This window comes from Budorcas taxicolor, chromosome 13 (genome assembly GCF_023091745.1).
Source record: "Budorcas taxicolor isolate Tak-1 chromosome 13, Takin1.1, whole genome shotgun sequence".
In the NCBI taxonomy this organism is placed as follows: Eukaryota; Metazoa; Chordata; class Mammalia; order Artiodactyla; family Bovidae; genus Budorcas; species Budorcas taxicolor.
This window is the reverse complement of record NC_068922.1, coordinates 78,138,709-78,164,367: the sequence shown is the minus strand read 5'-3', so window position 1 is coordinate 78,164,367 and position 25,659 is coordinate 78,138,709. Positions and strand designations below refer to the sequence as shown.

The window sequence follows — 25,659 nt, the reverse complement described above, 5'->3', positions numbered from 1 at the left end:
GGCAGAGAAGGCTTCCTGGGGAAGGTAGCATCAGCCTGGCCCTGGGCTGGAGGAGGGTGGGGCCCCTGAGAGAAGGGAGCCTGCCTGCGGAGAGGCAGGAGGGGCTTGGGCTGCCCTCAGGCCACGCTGGGGGTCAGGGCAGTCTCCTGTCCAAGACTCCCCTCTGAAGATGCCCAGCAGGTCGGACCAGACTGACACCAGGAACACCTAGGGGTCAGAACACCACGGCCCCTCTCCACCTTCCTTGGGCCCTCTGGGATCTGAGCCGCCTAGCACATGCTTCCCTGAAGACTCTGTGTCCTTGCAGATTTCGCATGAGGCCGGCTGGAGGAAGACCCTGAGGACGGCCCAGCAGGGCGACTGGGTGGATGTGCCTGAGACAGCAGAGCTTCACGCAGAAAAAGTCTGAGACCCAAAATTCTGTATTGGCTTCAAAGGAAGTCGTGACATTGACATGAAATGTCTTTGAAATATACTATATCAACCAGTCAAAAGGGTAAGACAACTCTCTTCCTTTCTTTTTGGCTGTATATAAACCCTCTTTAACGGAAGATGTGGATGGCCTTTATGTTTGACACCAAGTCCGTCACTTACTACGTGGGAGACTTTCAGCAAGATCCTGACTTGTCTGTGCCTCTGATATCTCGCTGGTTAAATGAGGTTGAGGGGAATAACTAGGGCCTGGGGCTGACAAGTAGCTTAAAGGAGATAATGCTCATTAAACACTCAGAAAGTAAGTCGCACATAGTAAGCACAAAGTAAATGGCACTGATAATTATCGTTATCAATATAGTGACTCATCACTATTTCAAATCACATTGTAAAACACACTGGATTCTGGAGATATCAGTATGAACTCATGTCTAGTGAAATATAGATACAGCTGGTCACACATAGAAATATTTGTAGATAAAATCATATACATGAATTAGTAAATAGACACATATTCACACGTATATTGGGTTGGTCAAAAAGTTCATTTGTATTTTCCTGTAAGCTGGTATGAAAAACCCAAACGAACTTTTTGGCCAACTCAATACCTTTTTTTTTCTTTCCTTTACTTTTGAGAAGGCCTAAAAAAATGCCACCCACTAGCAGCGGGCATGAACGGCACCCAGATGGGACTTCCCTGGTGGCATCTTAGTTTCTAACACCATACTCCAGAGAGGAACAAGGGCTCCACGGAGAAATGACTGAGTCTAAGTTTGGAGCAAGAAATACACAAAACGAGCCTCGCACATTTGTGGCACTGGAAGTCAGCAAATGCTCAAAGAAAGAAAGAAAGAGAAGAAAAAAAACCTACACTGATGGTGGTACAGCAATGGGCAAGGGAACCAACCCAAAGAACTCCCACTGGCCAAAGCTGCAACAATTTGAATAATAAAATTAATTCGTATTGAATTATAACTCAAAGTATAAATGAAATAAATAGCCAGGAGTCCATGCTGAAATGACTGAATAAACCGATATGTAAAAGAGAACAGACAGTTGTGGGCAGAAGAACTCTGAATCATTTGTACAGCAGAGAGTAACTGCCTACTCCTTGGGTGGAGGCTAACAGAGTGACTTCCTTCTTCCCTTTCTTCCCAGGTGGCTCAGTGGTTAAAGAATCCACCTGCCAATGCAGGAGACGCTGAAACACGAGTTAAGGGAGATCCCCTGGAGGAGGAAATGGCAACCCACTCCAGCATTCTTGCCTGGGAAAATCCCATGGACAGAGGAGCCCGACGGGCTACAGTCCCTGGGGTGGCCGAAGAGTTGGACTTGGCTGAGCGCAAGCAGGACTACTTCCTCTCCAAGAGCACGATGTCGAGGAGGGCAGGGCGGGGAGAAGCGTGGCGTCACAGCGGAGAAACCTGGTGAGCACTGCCTGAGCCCGGTGATCAAGGTCAACATCAGCAGCGATAGATCCTGTTGACAGAGTGCACTCTTGATGTGATATGATAAAAATGGCACTTTACTGCTGAGAGCTTCCTCCTCAAAACCCATCACCCCCACCTAGCCGCGACAAAAACAGCTGGCCAGTTCTGCCAATAGCGGAGCAGCCTACAGAAAAAACGTCACAGCCATCCCTCAGAACTGTCACTTCACCGAAAAGAAAGCACGTCTGAGAAACCGTCACAGCCAAGAGGAGCCTAAAAGACATCATAACAAAATGTGATGTGGACTCCTAAATGGGATTCTCAAAGAGAGGGGAAAAAAAAGACACTGGGTAAAAAAATTTTACAAACCTGAATAAATTGCAGACTTTCACTGTAACAAGTGTACTAGTAGGTAGACAGATGTTAAAGTGTTCATCGTTGGAGAGGCTAGGTGCAGGGTGCTATCTTTTTCATTTTTCTGTCAATCTACAATGATTGTAAAAAAATAAAGTCATCCTTAAAAACTAGCATCTTTTTCCAATATGCTGTCTTATACATTCTTTTTAAAAATATTTGTTTATTTATTTGGCTGGGCCAGATCTTAGCTGGGGCAGGCAGGATCTTTAGCTGCCATGTGTGCAATCGTAGTTCCCCGACCAGGGATCGAACCCAGGCCCCTGAATTGAGATCACAGAGTCTTAACCACTGGACCACCAGGGAAGTCCCTTATACACTCGTCTAGGTCATGGAATGACTTTGTCCAAATCCAACTGACGCGTCTTCTATACCGGAAGCTTTATTTTTCTATTTTACTATCTAACCTGTGAGCTTCAGACCTCATGTTTCCAGAACACGGCCTGTTCATCTCCACGTGACACCCTTTCTGTCTGGAAATTGTGCCTGAAACCAAAGGACCTGTCCTCCTGACCCTGGAGAAGTTCTTTGGTTAATTCATCCTGTTTATGTCTGTTGTTTAACCTGAATGCTCTGCAAATGCCGCTGTGGGCTGAACCCTCAGGAGTCATCACTAACTCCGAGTTAAACTGCTTTCTCTCCTCCCTCCTTCCAGTCTCTATGACCTCGCGAGGCCCTCCCAGGACCCTGTGTCCAGCTGAGAAGTGGTCTGAAGGCTCCACTCGGGACGTTCCCCACGACAGAGAATGGGTGAAGCAGAATGACCTGCTTCAAATGCCAGTGGTGCTGTGGATGAGAAGCTCTGTGATCGAGTAAGGGTGGGCCCCGACCCCCAACCCCCGACCCCCGACCCCTCTGGACCTCTGCTCCCAGCGTCCCCCTCCCCTGCTCCCAGCGACCCCCTGGCCCTGAGGGCAGCTGACACTGTCTGGGAGGAAAGAGCAAAGGGGAAGCCCCTGGCAAGACACCCATTTCTCAGAAGCTCTGGGTTGGAAGTCAGGGGGCCTGGGTTCAAGTCCAGCGTCTGCCTCTGACTCATAGCGTCACCTTTGGCCACTCACTTCCCCTCGTCTGGACCTCAGGTTCCTCATCGGGGAGTCAGGGGGTGGACCAGCTGGTCTGCCGAGCCTTCCCCATTTGACAGGCGCTGTTGAAATTGGGGCAGGTGATACCATTCCCCTTCCCAGCACCCCTCCTCCCGACTCTCCCAATAAGCGCCGAAGTCCAGAGACATTCCCAGCTGACAAACTCACGTTCCCATCTAACAGACTGCGATGACCTGTCCCCTTTGTATTTCTCGAAAACAGAAATGCTCAGGGAGGGGTGGGCAGGTGCTTTTTTTAAGGTGCCAGTTCCAGAGGGCCCAGGCTCCGGGCTGGAAGTGAATCACCATGAGTTTGCACTTTGTACACTGTAGTCACTCATAACTGTAGCCTTTGTTTATAATAATCACCGTTGGAATGAAATTCAGAGTCCTCCTGCCTCCGAGGCCCTGAAGGGCCCACCCGCTCCCTCTTTCTCCAACCCTCTCCCTTTCCCTCGCTCTGACGCACCTTCCTGTACTTGGAGCCCCTAACTTGTTCCCACCTGAGGGCCCTGGCTTCTGGGATTTCCTTCACCATCAATAGCCCTCTTTCAGGTCACAGCTGCTTCTCAGGAGACACTCTCCGACCACCCTACTTCAGGAAGCCCCTGGCCACTCTCCGTCACACCACCCTGCAGTGTTTCTCCTAAACGGGCACCAGGGTCTGAAATGATGCTGTTTGCTCACTCACGCACTGTCTGTCCAAAGGCGGGGATTGTTTCGTCTGTTCTGGGATCAGACCGCGACCTCCTGCCCAGGACCTGGTGCACAGTAGGGTCTCAGTACATCCTGGTGGAACGCATGAGCGAATGAAACCCGAGTCATAGAACTCGTCAGCAGCGGAGTCTGCAGTCCAAAGAGCTGGCATTTGGTGAGCATCTACTGAAGCGCCAATGCTTTGGCCACCTGATGCGAAGAACTGACTCCTTGGAAAAGACCCTGACGCTGCGAAAGATTGAAGGCAAGAGCAGAAGGGGACGACGGAAGATGAGATGGTTAGATGCCATCACCAACTTGATGGACATGGGTTTGAGCAAGCTCCCAGAGATGGTGATGGACAGGGAGGCCTGGCATGCTGCAGTCCATGGGGTCGCAAAGAGCTGGACACGACTGAGCAACTGAACTGAACTGAACTGTGTGCCAGTCACCACACTGCTGTCTCATCCTCCCAGACAGTGGCTTTACAGTGCCCATTTTGCAGTTAAGATCAGGAGTCCCAGGCTTCAGGGCCTTCAAAAGGACAGAGCTGGCCTTGAGCTCAGCCTGGGGCCTCCAGCGCCTGGGCTCCGTCCTCCCAACTTGGCTCCCCACTGGTGAGAGAGCAGGGGGAGGCGACCAGAGCCCCGCCCTGCACACACACCCCTTGTCTCAGACCGAGCCTCCTGAGGGCCTCGCTGTCCCTGCCACCTGGTGGGGCCCCGGGGACCAAGCTGGGAGCCAGGTGTGCAGGCAGCCTGGCCTTACGCCAATCAGTGCTGGGAACCAGCTAGGGGAGCAAAGAGTCTGGACCCGTCCCAGGGCCACTGAAGGGGGGCCACTGGCCCCAGGTGAGCTCCCGGGGGTCCCTGGGGCTCGGACGGCAGCAATGGGCACAGGGTGCTTCTGGGGGCCCAGAGGCTCGGGTTCCACCTGCCTTCCTCTGAGAGCAGAGCTAACCTCTGGGGTTCTGAGCGGAGGAGGGCAGGTAAACAGTGGCTGACAGGCAGCCTGTAAATCCCCAGTGTGGACCCCCACTTCAGCACTTGCTAGCTGTGTATCCTTGGGCAGGTCTCTTCACCTCTCTGGACCTCCACCTCTGGAGGGCGGGTGGTGCAGCTGATTCTAATGGAGCCGCTGTCTTTTAAGTTCTGCTCGGGGAACAGGGAGGAGAGAAGACAGCTGAGGGGTTGGAGGACAGGCTCCTGCTCAGGTCGAGGAAGCCCCCCCTCCCAGTCTACCTCCCACCCCCAGAGGAGGTGTCTGCCCAGCCAGACCTGGAACAGGGAGTGGGAGTTTGGCGCAGAGAAGTAGAGAGAAGGGCGCTCCGGGCAGAAGGCACAGCCTGGGCAGACAGCGGGCATTCTGCCCGGGGAGCCTCCTTCCTTGCTCAGGTCTCAGCTCAAACACCGCCTCCTCAGAGGGGCCTCCTTCTGCCTCCAAGGGAGAGAGCCTCACCACCTGCCTGCCGTCAAAGTAGCTTCCTTTCCTCCTCGCACTTAGGGCCATCTCAAGCGTCAGCTTATCACTCGTCTGCCCTGCCAACTCCCCCAGGGCAGGGGCGCGTCTGCCCTGCTTGCTGCTCTGCCCAGGGGCCCAGCACAGCAGCTGGCACACGGCAGGCACCGGCCCCTGCTCCGTGCCTTGCTCTCCTCGCCCGTGAAATGAGCGCCACGACAGCGCACCCCTCACTGCGGTGTTGTAAGAACTGAATAGCTCGCATTTGTGGAGCCCTTAGAAAATCCAGGCCCCCAGGAGGTGCTCTGCATAAGTGTATAAATAAAAAATACCGTCACTGCCTTAAGACAATCAGGGATGTGTAGATTAGAAAGTCATAATACTGCCAATCCCCAAAGCTGTATAACCCAATATGCTACAGTTTATGCTTACATTTCAATCTCTATTTTACCTTTTGCCCACCTTTTTATTTTGACAAATTTTAAACGCATAGAAAATAAATAAATAAATAAAAAGAAAACATGGGGCCGTGAAAGCCTGCAATCTCACCAGTCAATTGACGTGGCTCAGACGGTAATGAATCCACCCACAACGTGGGAGACACGGGTTCAATCCCTGGGTCAGGAAGATCCCCTGGAGGAGGGCATGGCAACCCACTCCAATATCCTAGCCTGGAGAATCCCATGGACAGAGGAGCCTGGTGGGCTACAGTCCATGGGGGTCACAAAGAGTCGGGCACAACTGAGTGGTTAACGCTTTCAACACTGACTTTTAGCTTCGTGTGCTTCCCTCTCTCTAGATAAAACAAGAAAGATGGATATTTATACTTTTATTTTCTTGTCTTATTCTTCCTATCTGACCCATGTGGGAGCCAGTTGAAGACACCAAGATAATTTATCCCTAAATTCTTCAGCTGTTTGGGGTTGTGTTTTTTTTTTTAATCTCTTGCTCAAAGAATGTATGAATTCTCTGGAACCAATTCTAACCAATTCCCTTACATATCTGTAATTCTACAAACCTGCTAACATGTGAGTCCTTGAACCTGGGAACATTTGCTTCTAGAAATCATCATCTGCGGCTTCTTGGAGTCCACTCATGCTTGAGGCTCTACCTCTCGCGCCCCTGGGATTCCCGGAGCCCTGCCGCTGCGGTTCAGGAAGCCTACAAGGCGTCTGATGCCTCTGAAGCCAGATTCCCACTTCCCAGAAGCCAATGCCTGGGACTAAACAAGGGGAAAACCCAGCCAGCCCCGATACGATGCCAAGGCCCGGGGATGTCAAGTGGTACGAGGGCCTGGGTCACAAGCCCAGGGGTGAGACCCCGGCCTGGCCGCACCCACTGGCCCTGCAGGGCCTCCCCAGGGTGCTCAGGCCTCCTCGGGCCAGCCTGGTGAGGGGCAGATGGGCGGCCCCCACCCCCGCCCTGCTCATGGAGCAATCTTCTGAGTCACCCCCACCTCATGACTGGCCTGCCCGCCACCACAGAGGCCTGTAATTAGCCTCCTCCGAGGCTGGGTCTTATCAGCCCATCGGGGCAGACCAGGGAGGGGACGCCCCAGAAGTCCCTGCAGACGCAGCCTGTCCCGGGGCTTGGTGGCACGCAATCCGGGTGTCAGCCAGTCCCACGTCCAGAGGCCCACTTCGGGCTCCCAGCATACCCCCCGTTTGTTCCCCAAAACTCGGCCTCAAATTCCACCATTCAAGCCACGTTCCTGCAAAATGTAAACCAATCACTCACGTGTCAGAGTGATTTTGCCAAAGCCCACCTAAAGAACCGGCGCCGTTAAGCACCTGAGGGGTAAAGGAAGACCCGGTGGGGAGCCGCCTGTGGTTGTGACTGTCAGGCAGCCTTTGCAGGGGGTGCTGGAGAAGAGAGGAAAGAAAGGATGTCTCCTTCCCTCCTCCCCTGATTGGAGGCCCTAACCCTGGTGCCCATTCTACAGATGAGGAGACTGAGGTCCAGAGACAATCCAGACCAACTCCCATCTGCCAGGGTGTGCTAATTTTTGAGGGAGTGGATAGGGGCCTCTTCCAGGGAAGGGGGAGCTCTCTACTCCCAGCAGAGGGCACAGTGAGGGCAGTCAGGCTGCGACCCAGCACGCTGAGTTCAAATCCACTTAAACCTTTGCACCTCCGTTTCTTCAACAGCGTCAGCTGCAGATAAAAACACCGTCCTCCTCATGTGACGCGGTGAGAATTAAATCTGGCGCAGACTGAGGTGCCTCCTGAAGACCCAGAGTGGGCTTTTTCCTGCCTCCTCTTGATACTGGCAGACTCCTCCTAACTGGGGTTGAAGGGAGGCAGGGAGGCCACAGTGTCGCTCAACCCGGGGATGCTAACTCTGTGTCCCCCATCACCTCGCCTCCCACACACAGGTCCCCGGGAAGCTGCAGCTGATCCCCAGACTGTCCCCCACTCCAGGATGGGGCTCCCTAGAATTAGCACCCCAGCCCCACACCTGCACAGACACACACAGACACATCTCCAGGCCTGCAGCAAGGCAGGTTGCTTTGCGATTATTAATAATTTCCTCCCTCCATCCCTCCCCCAGACCTGCTCAACCAGTCTCCCCACAGGCAGCAGAGCTGGCCTGACATTTGAATTCTCTCACTTGTGGGAGAAGCCAGAGGGAACATGGGCGCTGTGTCCTGAATCCTGGGGTGGGGGAGCACCCAGGCCATCCACAGATACCCCTCCACCCCGAGGTCCTGGGCACAGCATTCAAGCTCCCCAGGGCAAGGCGTTCATTGACCCTGAAGACCAGGTAAGAGAGAGATTAAGCCCCTGGCAAGGGGCAGACTGGAAAACCCTCTTGAACGGGGCCAGGAATGTGGTGTGGTTAAGAGTCAAACTCAGCATCTGGATTCACATCCTGGCTCTGCCTTTGACTTGCTGTGTGGCCTGAGACAAGTCACTTGCACTCTCTGATCCTGCTTTCTCCTTTGTAAAATAGGGATGGTGAAACCCCACATTGCAGGGTCAGTGAAATTTACAAAGCCCCAGGCCCAGTGCCCACCTGGTTCCCTGGGGCCAGGGTCTGCTCACTGTCTTTCTTCCTGGGAGCCCAGGGAGGCTGTGCCCAAGTGTGGCCCCTGAGACAGAGCCCTGGGGCCTGGAGCCACTAAGATCTTGAGGTCTAGGCCCATTTCCACCCCCCTCTCAACTCCACCAGTGGGAACAGGCCAGGGTACGTGTCCCCCTGACGACTCCCTTGCTCCATAATTAGCGTTCGTGGCTTCTTCCTGATAGTTAGGCAGCGCCTGCAGAACCCAGCACACCGGGCCAGACCCAGCAAGGCCCTGTGCTGCCCACGGCACCCACGCTAGCTGGAAGAACAGAGGATGGCTCGGCACAGTGAGTCCTGGGGCCGTGGGGAACCACTGGAGGCCTCGAGGAGGGGCGAGACCTGAGCTGGGGGGGTCAGACGGTCGAAGCTGAAAATTCAGGGCCTCCCAGCTGTTCCTCTCACCCTATGGAATAGCAGAATAGCCAAGGGTGCAAGCTGCCTGGATTCAAATCCAGACTCAATACCCGGAGCTTCGTGGCCATGAGCAAGTCACGGTGCCTGCATCTCCGTTTCCATCAGTCAGAGAGGGGTGATAACAGCATAGAGGTGGGGGAGTTTATATGCAGCAATGACTCATGAGCACACGTAGTAGGTGATCAATAAATAGAAGCTAGGAGTTGTTTCTGTATCTAGCCAGTGTCGCTCTTCACGTTGTTCCCTCTGCCTGGGAGGCCCTTCTCCATTTGCCTCATATGAACTCCCATGCATCCCTATGGCCCCATCTAAACATTGCCTCCTCAGAGGAGCCATCCCTGACCCGCTATACTCACACACATGTGCGTGTGCACACACACGAACGCATGCACATGCATAGGAAGTCCTCTCTTCTGGGCTCTCTGGTGCCACATTTGGTGCCTCCTTCAGCAGCTTGGCCACACTCCGGGTAGATGAGCTGATGCTCTGGGGTTCACCAGGGATCACCATCGCCTGGCATGCAGGGATTGTGGGTGGAAGGACTCCTCTCTTTCTCTCTCTCTCATTCACTCTCTCTCTCCCTCTCTTCTTATTTCTTTTATAATTTCAATCAAAACAGACTCAAAAAATCCCTGCAGATGTGGGAAAAGCTTACAGTTTCCAGGCAAACTGAAAAACTTTTCTCTGACCAATTCCAGAGAAAAGGAGAGCAAAGATTCCAAAAAGGCAAATTCGAGATTGAAAAGCCCTTTAATGAAATGTGCTATAGATTTGGAAAAAAAATAAGAAATACCGTGTGGAAAGATAAGAAGAACAGAGTAGATCTGTGTGCCAATCTGGAACAGGGTCCAAGATAAGCTATCAAATAAAACAAAAACAAAACGAGGGGCAGACTGGGGTATGAAAGACATTGGCTACCATCTGTTTGGGTAGCAGGGACACAGGAAAGGACAATTTATAAATTTGTTTGTATTATGTAAATTAGCTCGGGGGAAAAAATTGGTAAATAGTGGCTGTTTCTTGGGGGAGAAAGTTGGAGACTGGGGATCAGGAAGAGCGGAGACTTATTTTTCACTCCATATTCTTTTGTACTTTCTGGAGTTTGTACCTTTCACGCACAGGAGCTATTCAAACATAAGCATGTGAGTAAAGTTTTGGGCTTTGGAAACACACACTCCAGCACCAGGCCCCAGCTGATGCAGGAACACTCTTCAGCACCCCTGATAGGCTCTCCTGCCTTGAATGCTCCCAGTCATGGGGAGCTCAGTAACTCACTAGACAGTCAATCCATCCTGGGGTGGCTTGGAAGGGTGGGGTTGGGCTCAAGGAGAGAAGGCAGAAATGTGCCTCTGGGGCTGCAAATAGATGCCTCTCCCGTGTCCCCAACAGTGGAGAGAAATGTGACTTTCTGACTTAGGGACCTGCTCCGAGGGCCCATCTGTCCTGAGGCCCAGGCAGGAGGTGGGCAGGGTGGCAGGGCGTGCTCTACTGTGACTCAGGCCCCACGGGTGCCCGGGGCGCAGACAGCTTCCCAGGGCACAGGGCTGTGACTCAGGGCCACACAGCAGGGCCAGCCCAGGTGGCAGCTGGCAGGCCACCAGCATACCCGCACCCTTCTCAGCCTTGAACCCCAGCAGGGCCTCTGTCCCCGGGCACTCGGCACCTGGCTCGGCGCTGGCCCCTGGCAGAGGGTGGGATGGGGAGAAGGTTCTGGCACCAGGCGGCCTGGGTTTAAACCCCTGCCTCAGTTTCTCCTTCTGTACAGGAGAGAGCCCCATCGCCCTGTCTCCTCATGAGGCTAGTACAGAGATGCTCTGAATCCATCATGTCTGCGCCGGGAGCAGCCCCAGCATGGAGCCGGCACTCAGCAAACGTCTGCCATTACTGCTGCGGGTACCCAGACTGTCGTGAGGGTCACTGACCCTGGAGCTTCTCAGGGAATCCTGGGCACCCCAAGGTCACCCTGCATGGCCCGGTGAGCAGGCCCCGAAGGAGCAGGCCTCCAGGGGCACCCAGCAGCCCTGAGGGACTCCTAGGTCCTCCCCCACAGATTGTCAGTCCGAGGAGGGCAGAAGTTTCCTCTTTCCTCAGCTGTGCCCCATGCTTGGAGTGGTATCTGGCACACAGTCAGGGTGGGCTTCATGGGCGTGCGAACAGGCCCGTCACACGGGGTCCCACGTTCAGACACTCCCTTGCTGGTACCATCTTGAAATTCTTCCTTTTGAATAAGAGGCACTGCACTTAATTTTGCACAGGCCTCCCCACCCCCGACGCCCCCTCCCCCCGCAAATCCTGTAACTAGTCACGTACATAGTCGACACCCAGTGTGGGTGCAAAAGAGGGTAAAGAGTCTGCCTGCAATGCAGAAGACCTGGGCTTGATCCCTGGGTTCGGACGATCCCCTGGAGGAGGAAATGGCAGCCCACTCCAGCATTCTTGCCTGGAGAATTCCATGGGCAGAGGAGCCTGGCGGGCTACGGCCCATGGAGTCGCAAAGAGTCAGACAAGACTGGGCAACTAACACAGCAGCATGGACTTCTGAGTAAACGAGCGGCCAGATGGATGTTGCCCGTGGCATCTCCTTGTACCTCTCACCCCGAGAGTCGTGGATTCCAAGGCTCCTTTTACTGACAGGGAAACAGGCTCATGGAGGTGAAGAGACGCACCCCAAACCACCCAGAACTAGAACCCTAAAGCCCTGGTGCCCACGGCCACCTCAAGCGCGGCAGGCTGGGTGACGGGAGGACAGAGCCCCGAGGATCTCGGGGGAAACTGAGGCCTGGCTCAAGGTGGGAGCTGACCCCGCTTGGCGCGAGTGCCTGCCCGGGAGGCAGCCTGGCCGGGTGCCCGGTCAGGAGGCGGGAACCTCTGTGAATCGCTCCTCAGTCCCCGCGACCACAAGCAGGTTGGGTGAAAGGCGGCGGCTCCCCGCCCGCTTCCCCGCCGACGTGGGCCCAGACAATGGGCCTTTGTGCCCGGCGTGGGCGGGTTGTCAAGGTGCGCGGCCCTGGCCCAGAGCCCTGGCCTCAGCCTCCACGCGGGCCAGGGGGCCGGAAAATCCAGGAGACAAGGAAGCAAGGCCTCTCCCCGAGACAATCACAGCCAAGGAGATGGGGGCACAGAGCAGGTGTGCCAGCCCTCCAGGGCCACACAGCACACGGGCGTCAGAGGCCGGGCATCAGCCTGCAATGCCAGCCTCCCGGTCATGTGGCCGGAGGGTGCCCACCCTGCAGCCGGGGCTTGGACAGCCCTGCTGCTCAAGCCCACCCTCGGAGGGTCGGCAGAGCCGGGACCCCTCCCTCTCTCCTCTCACTGCCCCTCTCGTACCCCCATCCTGAAGGAGCTCAACTGGAAGTGACAAGCCCCCCGGGAGCTCCCCCCCAGACTGCCACAGCCACAGCCCTGCTAGGAAATCGTGACCCCTGGGGGCTCCATCAGACTTGCTCTAGAGCTTTTTCTGGGAGACCACATGCCTGGTGGGAAACTGCCTGGTGCGCCCAGCACTGCCAGGAGCTCCACTTTACAAGAGAAAACAGAGGCTCTGAGAGAGGGCTGAGCCCTCCCAAGGGCCCCCAGGATGCAGCGGTAACATGTAGCTGGACTCCAAATATTTCCACTGGCCTCCAGAGAAAAATGGGGGCGAATGATGGCAGCCTGGCCCTCCCAGCACCTACCAGCTGGTGGGAAAGACAGAAGTCAACAAGAGGGACAGTGATAATGAAGAGTAGCTCCAGTTATCGAGCATTCAACACGTGCTTTATGCACAGAATCGCATTTCACTGTTGCAAAATCACGGGGAGGCGGGTATTATTCTTGTCCCCATTTTACAGATGAGGAAACTGAGAGGCTCAGAAGAGGCAATTTACCCAAAGTCAGTCAGCTAACGGATGGATCCGAACCCTGACCCCTGAATGTCTCTGCTCATTCATCCCCTGCCAGGCAGAGTGAGTTGTGCCAAATTACAGATGAGGACGCTGAGGCTCTGGGCAGCAATGTGACATGCCCAAGGTCACACAGCCAGCAAGTGGGAGGGGGGCTTCAACCCCGGGCCCCTGGCCCCCAGAATCCAGGTCTGGGTTCCTTCCTCCTCTACCTCAACTGGGTCTGTGAAACGTCCCTCGGAGCCATCTGCACCAGCGGCCCCTCCTCCTCATCTCCCACCTGATTGGATGCAGCCGCCCCTCCGCCCCCATCCCCGCTGGCCTCTCCCAACACACAGCAGATGCTTATGAAAATCCGGAAGAGAATCCCAGTCAGAAGCAAGCTAAACGTCCATGCGGAGAGCTTGCAGGAGAGTGCTGTGGTCTGATCCTACACCAAAAATAAATAGATGCGCCCGAGCTGCTGTACCGATGGCGACGGATCTTGAGAACAGAACGCTGAGTGGGAAAAAAAAGCAAGTTGCAGAAGCAAAAGTACTAGTGACACCATCTGTTGAGTCACACCCACAACCAAAACAGCACCCCAGGTCTCCAAGGGGGGTGTGTGTGTGTATAAACCACTTTGGGAAATTGGCCATAGCTACAAGGACTAAATATGTGCCTCATAACCTCACTCTTGAACATACAGTAAAAGAACTGTGTTCTTAGGTCTGCCGAAAGACATGCATAAGAATGTTCATAACAGCGCTATTTGAAATACTGGAAACCAGAAATTAAACGTATATCTCCACGGACAGTACAGCGATTATATGAGCTGTGGTCTGTTTAACCAGTGGACTACTACACAGCAGTGACAAGGAATGAGCCACCGAAGAAACGCGGTCGATCCCACCAGGTTGAGAGGAAGCACCAGATACAGAAGAGCATTCACAGAACGGCCCCCATTTGCACGCAGTTCAAGAATGGCAAAACCAAAGGCTCGGAGTGGCCCGTGACTGGATCCGGGTAGTGATCCCACGGGCCATCAAATTACACAATTGAGATTGGTGCCTTGTGCTGTGTATACGTTATACCTCCATCAAACAAGCAACAGAAGGACAAAGTCATTGGTGGAATCACGAGCACCAAGCCAGGCCCGCAGCAGCTTCGAGGAGAAATGCAACCGGGAAGGGGCAGGGGCCAGGGACGCCGTCTCTACTGGGCTGTTTTCTTCTTAAGCCGAGTGACGGCTGCATGAAAGCTGACTATGTGATCTTTTAAATGTTTTTCTGAATGTCTGAAATATAGCACTGAAAAAGCAACCCAAAACCAAAAACCATTTCCAAGGCGTCTGCTGCTCCGGAAGGCACGCTGGTTCCCCACTGCCTACAGGTTGAGGCCCACCCTCATTTTGCATGCCATTCAAGGTCTCATCCTGGGCCTCAACCTGTCTTTCCAGCCTCCTCTCTCACTCCTCCCCACCAGCCAAGCTGGTCTCTGCACTCTTCCCCTAACACACCTTAAACATTCCCAGCTCCACGCCTTTCCTCCCACCTGGAATGCCCTCCCCATTCCTGTACCAATTACACTGAGTGCTTTAAGCTATTAACTCCTGAAATCAGAGGCTGAGCCCTGGGGAGGTTGGAGCACTGCTTTCAGCCCAAAACAATCTCCATTGTCGCCCCCCAAAAGCGATCCCAGAGAACCCAAGCACAAAGAGTGGTCCTGCTGTGCCACGGTTTCCAGACAAATTCTCCCACACCCCATTTCTGGAGACCCCCACACACCAATAGAGGAATTCTGGCCTTCACTCTTCCCTAAGTGTTGGGTCTGTATTGTTCTCATTTTACACTAGGGGAAACAAAGGCTCAGAGTGGGCAAGTGACTCGTTCAAAACACTCAGCAAAGACCGTCTGGTTCCTGAGACCTTGGCATCCCCTGAAAGCTTGTAATCGTGACTGGCTCCAAGCTTGTTCCTGCCTCATGACCTTTACGTGTGCTGTTCCCGCTTCTGGAATGCCCTTTCCCTAGATCTTCCTGTGCCCAGCTCCTTCTCATCATTCTGGTTCATGAATTCAGAGCAGCCTTTCCAGATCCCACTCCCCCTGACCAGGGCAAAGTATAAGCATGCTAAGTCACTTCAGTCGTGTCTGACTCTTTGTGACCCTGTAGACTGTAGCCCGCCAGGCTCCTCTGTCCATGGAATTCTCCAGGCGAGAATACTGGAGTGGGTAGACATTCCCTTCTCTGGAGGATCTTCCCGAGCCAAGGATAGAACCTGCGTCTCTGGCGTCTCCTGCACTGGCAGGCAGGTTCTTTACTGCTAGCGCCACCCAGGAAGCCCCGGGGCAAAGCAGTCCACCCTTATTTTATTCTAGTCCCATCACTCAGCATTATCTGAAACGGCTCTGAGTATCTACTCACTCCTGTTTTATCTGCCACATGCACAGCCCCTAGGATATAAGCACCACAAGGCAGGGTTTCTGTCATTCAGTGTGGTGTACCGGGGTCTGACGCAGTAGGCGCTCAGTGAATGGGCGAGACCGCCCTCCCTGACTGATGGTGCCCGCCGGGATCACACAGTGAGAATGCCACAGAGAAGGGGCTCCATGACCGCGTAGGACCAGAATCTCTGCTGCTTGGCACTCAGCTCTACCCAGGGCCAAGGCCGCATACGGGCCAAAGAGACGGGAAAGAAAGGTGACGATGCTCTGGGCCGGGCATCCTGGCAGACCCCGTCCCAACCACCAAGCAGGCTGAAGGGCCCCACGTCCCACTGAAAACACGTATTTTTTGCTCTTGATATTTCTGACTTTGTTTAATGGTATGATTTTGCCCTTATACTGTTGTTAATTTTTAGTTTGGGATTTCTTCTTTGTCTTGTAGCCCCATTTCCCCACGTTTTAGCATTTTCATAGTTGCTTATATAGCCTGTATGGCCCCCACAGGGTAAAGATGAAAAGAGAGAAACGGTAAGAAATGAGGAGAAAGAGACAGAAATGAAAGAAGGGACACAGAGGCAGAATAAAGAGAAATAGGTGGACATGGAGAGACAGGTACAGAGAAAGAGAGAAGGATGAGAGAGGCCGAGGGGAGAGACCAAGAGGCGGATGGCGCGAGGCTGCCGCCCACACCTCCTCTGTAGGACGCGCACCTCGCCGACTATGACAGCGTTTACTGAACGCTTCCCGCCTGCAAGCACATGCTACACACGTGAAAACTCGTGTTGGAGTCTCACTCACCGTGAGGTGAGTGTTACCCTCATTCCTGTTGTAAAGATGGGACGCAGAGGGGTCCCCAGCTCACGCCCGGTCACACAGCCAGCCAATGTGAAGCCAGCTTTAAGCGTCAGGTCTGCCCCACACCGAAGGCCGAGCCACTTCCTCTAGTAACGGGTCTTGGGGTTTCTAGATTTGTTTTAGGGCAGCTCTTCTCAAATTCGGCTGCACCAGCCAAAGACGACATGAGTCCTGATTCGGCAGGGCCGGAGCGGCGCCCAAGACGGCATTTCTTTCAGCCTCTCGGGTGGGCCTGGCTGACACTGTGGACCCCAGATCACACTCGACCAGCACAAGTGCAGAGGCCTCTGTGAACCTGAGGATCTGATCGGCAGCCTCGGATCCCCATCCAGGCCACAGGCCCTGGGGCTCCCTCGGCCCCTTTGGGTCACTTCTGTTCTCAGCGCTTCCTGTTGCTCTGCCTTCAGATGCCTGGGAATTCCCCATAACCCAACTGCTGCGGCACACAAAGACAGCTGCACAAAGATGTCCATTGTGGCGTCGTTTATGGGAAAGACAAACTGGAGCCACCTAAATGTCCACCAGTTGGGGACTGTTAAATTACACCGGGATTCATGCAGCCATTGAAAATGGGGGCAGAGCAAAGCTGAAAACATGCATGACACCTGACCCACAGTTCCACTTCTAGGAATACATCCTCCAGGCCTGCACATGGGCACACAGAGGCTTGCACAAGCCTATCTGTTGCAATTTGTAGTGGTGAAAGCCTACAAGCAACTTGATATCCCTGAATAAGGAACTGGTTCACTAAACAGTTCATTTCTATAAAGGCCTACCACATGGGCTTAAAAGAAAAAAAAAAAAAAAAGCCAAAAGGACAGTCCTTTATGCACCTATGTGGACCTCCTCCAAGGTCCACTGTTTGGTGAAAATAACAAGACATAGAAACAGTGTGTAGGGTCTTCCAATATCTATAAGGAAAACAAGAAGAAAGAAATCATATGTTTTTGTTTATCTATGCATAGGACTCTTCTGGAAACCAAAACAAGAAGACATCTTGGCGAAGAACTGAGGGAACAGGGACAGGCGGGAGACAGGCTTCACTGTACACTACTTGTACCTCTGGAGTCTGGCACCATATAAATGCATCATCGACCAACAAAAATTAATAAAGAAGCTTAAATGAAAGAAGAGTGTTACAGTTGGGGATATGGGGAAATGCTTCTGATGAACTGTTGAGGGAAGAAAAAGGAGACGACCCAATCTTTATAATGCAGTGTTCACATATACCCATGCATGCAGGTACAGAGAGAGGTGTCCATCAGGAAACTGTTCACAAGCAGAGTCGCTGCTGTTGATGCGCTCTGTTAATTCATTAATCCTCACAAAGGCGGGGTGAGGAGTATAGGCTGATGTTGACCCCATTTCACAGGTGGGGAGACTGAGGCCCAAGAGGGGTCATCTCCTGGCCAAGGTCTCACGGTCAGGGCAGGCAGAGCGAGATGAGAGCCATGGTCACTGGGCCACAGGGCCCCCTCAGTTCCACTTGGGTGATTTTTAATTTTTGCTTTGAATTTTTCAGCATTGCTGGACTCTAAAACAATGAATCTGCTTATCTGGCTATCTCTCTCTCTCTCCCTCCCTCCCTTCCTCTCCTTTAAAACAAAGTTTTAAAGAAAAGGCCTTCAGAACATCCATGTTCCCACATCCGCCATCCCCCTCACCTAGCACTCATGTACCCCTGGGACTTGACTTTGAGCCCCAGGTATGAAGAATCCTGGGGACAGCTTTTAAGAAGAGTACATTTCAGGACTTCCCTGGCAGTCATATTAGGGCTTCCCTGATAACTCAGTTGGTAAAGAGTCCGCCTGCAATGTGGGAGACCCCAGTTTGATTCCTGGGTCAGGAAGATCCCCTGGAGAAGGGATAGGCTACCCACTCCAGTGTTCTTGGGCTTTCCTTGTGGCTCAGCTGGTAAAGAATCCACCTGCAATGTGGGACATCAGGGTTCAATCCCTGGGTTTGGAAGATCCCCTGGAGAGGGGCAAGGCTACCCACTCTAGTATTCTGGCCTGGAGAATCCCATGGACAGTCCATGGGGTCACAAAGAGTCGGACCCGACTGAGCGACTTTCACTTTCACTCACTGGTGGTCCAGAGGATGGGGAGTCTGCCTGCCAATGCAGGAGACACAGATTCAATCCCTGGTCCAGGAGGATTCCACACACTGCGGAACCACTAAAGCCTGTGGGCTGCAACTACTGAGCCCACAGGCTGCACCTCCTGAGGCCCGAGCACCGAGCGCCTGCGCTCCACCCGAGAGAAGCCACCACCGTGAGAAAAACCACGCACCGCAACAAGGAGCAGCCCCGCTCGCTGAGACTAGAGAAAGCCTGTGTGGAGGAAGGAAGACCCCGTGCAATCAAAAAAAATTTAAGTATATTATATATCAAGCCAGGGCAGAGAGAATGTTCTGGATAAAAGGAGCCCAGAGAGATCCTATCAAATGCAGGGACTGATCCTTGACTAAAGTCCAGACAAGAAAAATAAACACACACACACAGAGCTGTCGAGGACACTTTGGAGCAACCTCAGTAATTTAGACACAGATTGGATATTAGGTAACGTGACCAGATCAATGCTAACTTTCTTGGATGTGATCATGGCATTGGGGTTGGGCCTGGGAATGCCTACGCTCTTCAGAGGTGCTTGCTGAAGTATTTGGGGTGAAGGATCAGGATGTGTGCAACCTACAAACATGTCAGCAAAAAATCATGCGCAGAGAGACCAAGAATGCCCATGGGGCCAAGTGTTGAGTGTTGACAGTTGGGGCATCTGGATGAAGGCACTACAGCAGTTCCGTGTAAGGTTTATGCACATTTCTAGAAAGACTGGAAATCTTCCAAATAAAAATCTGGGAGAGATCACTGGTTTTCCACACATGGTGGTATCGAAAGAGACTGACCACAAAGGCGCACCCAGGAACCTTCTGGAGTGATGGAAATCTGTGTCTTGATCACGGCGGTGGTTATGCAACGAAATTCACAGAACTGTGCACCAAAAAAAGAGTGACCTCTATTGTAAGTTAATAAAGTGACCTTCATTGAATTATACTTCCCAAAAGTCTTTAAAAAAGAAAAGTTGGAGAAGACAAACAGCCAGCCAGGCCCCAACCCACACAGGCTCTGGGAACACAGTGGGTCCTGCCTTGAGCCAGCCAGGCCTGAGCATGTTCCACTGTGGACCCCAGGGGTTCAGCAATGCACAGAGGCTGGCTCTCCAGATACTGGGACCTGCAGCCTGGCCTCGAGGAGCACCCAGGCACCAGTTAGACACCTCCTGCCTCGCCGCCTCAGCCTGACTGCAGGGCCTCAGTCTCCCCAGGACCAGTAGGGACATACTGAATAACTAACTCCCTGTGTGTCCCAGAGAAAGTGGGTCTGGGTGCCCCTCATAGGAGTGAGTGACCACTCATCTTCATCACTTGGTCCACTCCGCCATCACTGGGGACAGATGGATCTACAGGGGCCCAGAGGAGGGAAGCAACTTGCCCAAAGTCACACAGCAAGTCAGGTCACTCTGTCTGGGATAGATCATTCCTAAAGCTTTGAGCCTGAGGTCATCACATCCAAGCACCCCCATTTCTCAGATTGGAGGCCCGAGGCCCAAGACAGTGTCAGCAGGCAGGTAAGCCATGTCTTGGGAATCCCAGACCCTGCTGCCCTGGCCCTATTTGGTGTGGTTCCCACAGGCAGGCTCCTCGCGGGATTGCTGGGGAGGTAGGGTGTGAGTCTCCGGTCCTGACCACCATCCTCTGTCATTCCTGCCGTCCCTTCCTGGGCATCCTCTGCCCCCACCCCACAGGGGCAGAGAGAGGAGGCAGGGGTCCCATGCCTGCCCCCCACCGCCCCAGGGAGCGCCCACATGGCAGAGGGCCATGGATTCTGCCCAGCCCACGAAACTCACCTCACCCAGAACCTGTTTCAACTCCTCCAGCTCTGCTTGGCAGCTGTGGAGGCCTCATTAAGTGATGCCAGTGCCTCCCACACACACCTGAAGAAGGGGAGGGGGCACACACCACGACGGAGCCCTAGGGCACCTTCCTCAGAGACCCCCGGGCCCCCGGAGGGCAGAGATGGCCCAGCACCCTGCCAGCCAGGGCCTGGGTATCAGCGGCCTCGCTACAAAATGGTCAGGCCGCCTTCTCCCCAGGCAGGCCTGTGTGGGTCCTCTGAGCTGTTTAACCTTCTTAATTAACCGGCAGTGATTAAGAGGCCACCTTGGAAGGCCCCCAGGGCTTCGGGGAAGGCTGGGGCCAGGGCCCCCCAGCCATGGCAGACTCGGAGGCTCCCCACTCAGCAAAACAGAGAAGAAGCCCCCATCCCACACCAGAGAGCTGGGGGCAAAATAGCCCATCCCCACCCCCCCACCCCCGCATCAGCTGTGTGACGCTGAGAAAGTGGCCTCGCTTCTCTGGGCCTCGGTTTCCACTGAGAGGAAGGCAGGGTGGCGGTGAGACCTGATTAATGACTGTTTGTGAAAAGGCCCCAGTGATGCTGCTGATAACAGGCCCAGCTATTATTCTGGGAAAGGCATCGAGGAGTGTCTGAGCCCATAATTACTGAGAGGATGAAAACAGTAAGGAACGAGGAGGCCTCGCCCAGTCCTGCCTGCCCCTCGTGCCTGCCCTCCTGCCTCGGCAGGGCTCCTCCCAGTGCACGGGGACCTTGGGAAAGGAGCTGTCAGACCCCAGCCTGGGCCCTGAGACTTCTGTTCCTCTTCTCAGCACCGAGGGTACTCAACTGTGCCCATCCATTTCTTCACTCATTCATTCATTCACAAATGTTTATCAAGGAGGGCATGGCAACCCACTCCAGTATCCTTGCCTGGAGAATCCCCTGGGCTGAAGAGCCTGGCAGGCTAGAGTCCCCGGGTGGCAGGGTCAGACACAACTGAAGCGGCTTAGCACACGAGCACACAGATGTTAGTCAGTACAGCAGCAAATGAGATAGACGTGGTCGTGCCCACGAGAGCGCAATCTACTAGAGGAAATGAGTGATAAACAAGTAAGAATCCATTAGAGGAGTAGGGCATTTTTTAAGCTGATGTGATAGAGAACAACTGCTCTCAAGGGCTTAAGGAGGACTTCTCTGGAGAGGTGAAACATTAGCGCTGAAAACCAAAGGATGAGATGGAGCTGCCACGGGAAGAGAGTTCCAAGCAGAGGGCAGTGCATGTGTAAAGGCCCTGGGGTGAGAAACTGGCCTGTGGGAGGAAGCTGGAGCAGGGAGGAAGAAGGGGAGAGTGGTGAGAGGTGAGGTCAGAGAGGCGGGCAGGGTGGGGAGCGGACCAGGCAGGCCGTGATGCAAGCGTGAGCCTGGATTGCATCCTCAGGTCAGTGGCCAGCTGCGGGAGAAGTTTAAGACGGAGAGGGACGGAGTGGGATCAGCTCACCACGCAACGTGCAGGGCCTGCTCAGTGCACACGTGCGTGTGAAGTAAGCATCCAGACGGCTGAAGGCCCCGATGATGATCACCTTGCCCGTCTGTAGAACCCTTGCCCACTGGGGAGTCAAAGCTTGGCTCTACCACTCCTTGGCTCTGTGACCTCAGGCCTCAGTTTCCTGTGAAACAAAGATAACAGGTTCTTCCTTTGAAATGGAGACGGGCCGCCCCCCCCCCCCAACTCACATGGAGAGGATGATCTAAATCCCCAGACACTGACACAGCATGAGTTTCCTGAGCACCTACTATGTGGAGTGAGAATCTGCAGGATGGACCTGCCAGGAGAACTTGGAAGGGGACACTCAGTCCTCCTGAGGGCTCTGAAGCATCAATGCCTGATTCAGATCCCAGCTGTGCCCCTGAGAAGCTGTGTGTCCAGCTTCCCTGGGGGCTCAGTGGACAGGAATCTGCCTGACAATGAAGGGGACATGGGTTCGCTCCCTGGTCCAGGAAGATCTCACATGCCACAGAGCAACGAAGCCCATGCCACAACTACTGAGCCCGTGTGCCTAAAGCCTGTGCTCCATGACAAGGGAAGCTGCTGTGACGACAAGGCCATGCCCTGCAGCGAAGAGCAGCCCCCACTCACCCCAACCCGAGAAAGCCAGCGCACAGCAGTGAAGACCCAGTGCAATGAAAAATAAACATTATAAGCAAGAGGGGTCCTTTAAAAAAGAAGAAGAAGCTGTGTGCCTTGGACAAACATCTTGACCTTTCTGAGCCTCAGTTTCCTCATCTATAAAATAAAGTTAATAATAGTAATAGCGGTTGTTGGAAGGATTAAATCAGTTAATATGTATCATATATTGGGCTCAGCAGGTAAAGAGTCCGCCTACAGTGCAGGAGACACCGGAGATGTGGGTTCAATCCCCGGGTCGGGAAGATCCCCTAGAAGAGGAAATGGCAACCCACTCCAGTATTCTCGCCTGAAAAACTCCCATGAACAGAGGAGCCTGGGGGCTAGAGCCCACAGTGTCACCAAGAGTCGGACACAACTAAGCAAACAATTGTGTATTATCCATTTCTTAAGTCCTTCTTTAAGCGAGCTCCCCACCGCTTCGCCCCCCACTGACTTCCCGATGCTGGATTTCTTAGCTCAGTCACTGCCCAGCAAGTCCATTCTCACCTCTAGACTGTGTCCTTCCAGCGACAGGAGGGATCCTTTAAATCACATTCCTCAGAGGAGCTCCTCGGTGCCACTGTGGCTCCCCACTGCCCCCAGGCCAGGGTACCTCAAGCAGATCGTGCCACCGCTTAGCCCACCCTCATCTTCCCATCATGCCCCCAGCCTGAGCAACTTCCAGTTCTCTGAATGCCCTGCCTCCGGCCCTTTGCACATACTGTGCCTTTTGCTGGAATGTCCTTCCTCCCAGTATTCTGCCAGAACCAACTCTTCCTCCTAAGGGAAGGCATCTGAGGCTCCCAGGGGCTGCCACATGCTGCTCGCTTAGCACCCCGTGCTCTCCCATCAGAGCACCTGCCGAGGGACATGTCAGCTAGACTGGGAGGATGCTGGCAGCCAGAACCGAGTCTGGGGCCTCTCTCTTCTGCGAGGCCGGAAGGCTATCTGTGAAGGGGGGCGTGGCAAATGGAGTGAGTGAGTGAGGTGACTGAGGTGGGTGACCTGAGCCAAGCTGAGCTGAGGGGAGTTAAATCAAGTTTCGACAAGGTGAGTTGAGGAAATGAGGTGAAGTTGAGCTGAGTTGAGCATTAAATTGAGTTGAATTGACTTGAGTGAATTGAAGTGGGTAAAACTGAGGTGAACTGAAGTAAATTAAACTGAGTTGAACTGCGAGAAACGGAACTGAGTTGAGGTAAGGGGAGTTAAGTTAGGATGAGTTGAGATAAATCTAATTCAAGTGGGTTTTTAACCTGAGTTGAGGAGCACAGAGCTAATGTACGTTGAGTCAAAATGAATTGAGATGAGAGGAATTAAACTGTGTGAGTTTAGACTGCAGTGAGCTTTGCTGAGTTGAGCTGAGGAGTTCAGTCAAATCAAGTTTAGGTGAGTTTTAAACTGAATTGAGTTAAACCAAAGTTAATCAACTCTTTTTAACTGCTGCCCCTAACAGCATGTGTATGGACTTCCCAGATGGCTCAGCGGGTGAAGAATCAGCCTGTAATGCAGGAGACTCGGGTTCAATCTCGAGGAAATGGCAAGCCATCCCAGTATTCTCGCCTGAAAAATCCTATGGACAGAAGAGCCTGGCAGGCTACAGTCTATGGGGTCTCAAAGAGTTGGACACGACTGAGTGCTTAAGCGTGCTTTCACGCCTGCAAGGAGCATGTTTAGACAGTTTTTTTTTTTTTTTTCCTGTCTCCCTGTGAAGTTTTGATGCCTGTCTTCTAATCTACTATTGTATATCTGGGTTTTTGGGGTTTTTTTTTTTTTTTTGGTATGCATATCTGTGCTTTAGACATAAAATCATTAAGAGATTTTCACCCCACAAGAATCAATTTCCATCCTCTTGGGGGCAGTATCATCCCCATCACTGCCACCCCATTGCCCTTGAGAATGTTAAGTTAGGCTAAGCTGAGGCGAACAGAGTTGCAGCTCTTGCAAAGGCTCCATCTTGTCTTCCTGAAGGTAGAAGTTTCTGGGACAAGGGCTGAGACTCCTGCAAGACTGAGGCAGAGGCCAGGCCAACCTCCATCCCAACTCCCCTTCCACCCTGCCTAGTTCCCTTCAGCCCATTCCCTCAGCTGTGTAAAAGAAGGAAAAGGAAGCACACGGTCCTGAAGCAGGGATGAGCTCGAAGTGTTGAGCTTAGCTGAGAGAGGCCCATGTGACTGGAGAAGTGAGGAGGAGATGGCTTGGGGGTGGTGAGGTTCTTGTGGGACACTGGGATAATTGTGGCTTTTATCCTAAGGCAATGGGGAGCCATGGAAGATTCTGAGCAGGAGAGAGACTTGACCTGCCTGGAACTAGAGTCTCTGGATAGAGGCAGAATGATCCCCCTCTGGGTCCAGGATGGTGCATCTGATTGGCCAAGCCCAGTCACATGTCCATGCTCTAGCTGCAAGGGAGGCTGGAAACCTAGCTTCATATTCCCAGCATCCTTTGTGGAAAGTAGAATCTGCTCATAGAGCCGGGAATTCTCCAAACATTAGAAGGAGATTCAGATTCTGGACAGTTGAAAAAAGTGGCCCAAAATGACCAATAGTAACAAAATAAATCAATAGAGTGCTATGAGGCTGGTTGGGTGGGAGGCGAAAGGTCAGGCTAAACCTGGTAGGAGCTGTCCCTGTCCCAAGACCCTGAGCCAGCCCTCATATACACAAAGCCGCTTCCCGGTCCCCAGCCTGAGACAATGACACTGGCAACACACTGCTGGATCTCGGAATCTTGGGCCAAGAGTTGCTACTTGCACTGTTTTATTTAGCTTTTGAAGGCTGTTCCATCTGTAGCCATGGTGGCCCTAAGGGGCCCAGTGGGGCATACACCAGTAATGCCTGCTCCCAGAGACACCCCCACTTACAAAAAGATAGGCTCCAGAGCTGAGCAGCCTGAGGGTCCAATCTCTGGCTAACAACTTTACGTCCCTGAGTCTCAGTTTCCTCACTGTGAGAGCAATAGGAACATCCCACCTCACAAGGGAAGTCACCTCCCACCCGGGATGTCAGGATGGTCTCACACTGGGCATCGGGCATGCAAAGATCCTAATTTCATTCCCCCTGACCACGTACCTACTAAGTGCCAAGCGCCAGACTGGACATCTCACACCTCCATTCCTAAGCCCCACAGCAAGCCACAGAGGCAGGTCGGAGACTCAGACCCAGGGCTGCGGGGCACTGCATCCGCACTACCAAGTCTGCTTCCGCTGTGTGCCTGGCCCTGCTCTAGACACTTAATCTCACTTAGTCCTCGCCACCCTCGATGAGTGGAATGCTATGATTATTATCTCACTTTCTAAATGAGGCTCAGAGACAGACGCGAACTTGACCACGTTCACCTACTGGGAAAGGGGGCAGAGAGGAGATTCAAGCCCAGCTGAGCTGACCCCAAGAACCAGCCCTTCATCTCCCCTCCTCACACCTGGCTCAACACACACCTTCTCCACGA

General features: G+C 53.4%; 1 long non-coding RNA gene across 1 annotated transcript in view; it reads right to left on the bottom strand.

Moving 5' to 3' along the window:
• LOC128058516 (uncharacterized) overlaps positions 1–25,409 on the bottom strand; it is a 35,945-nt gene extending 10,536 nt beyond the window's left edge. Inside the window, exons 1-2 of the long non-coding RNA XR_008200495.1 lie at positions 25,284–25,409; positions 21,547–21,715 (exon numbers count right to left, since the gene is read on the bottom strand). This is a non-coding gene — a long non-coding RNA (uncharacterized LOC128058516). The remainder of the gene's footprint in view (positions 1–21,546; positions 21,716–25,283) is intronic.
• Positions 25,410–25,659: the final 250 nt, after the last annotated feature.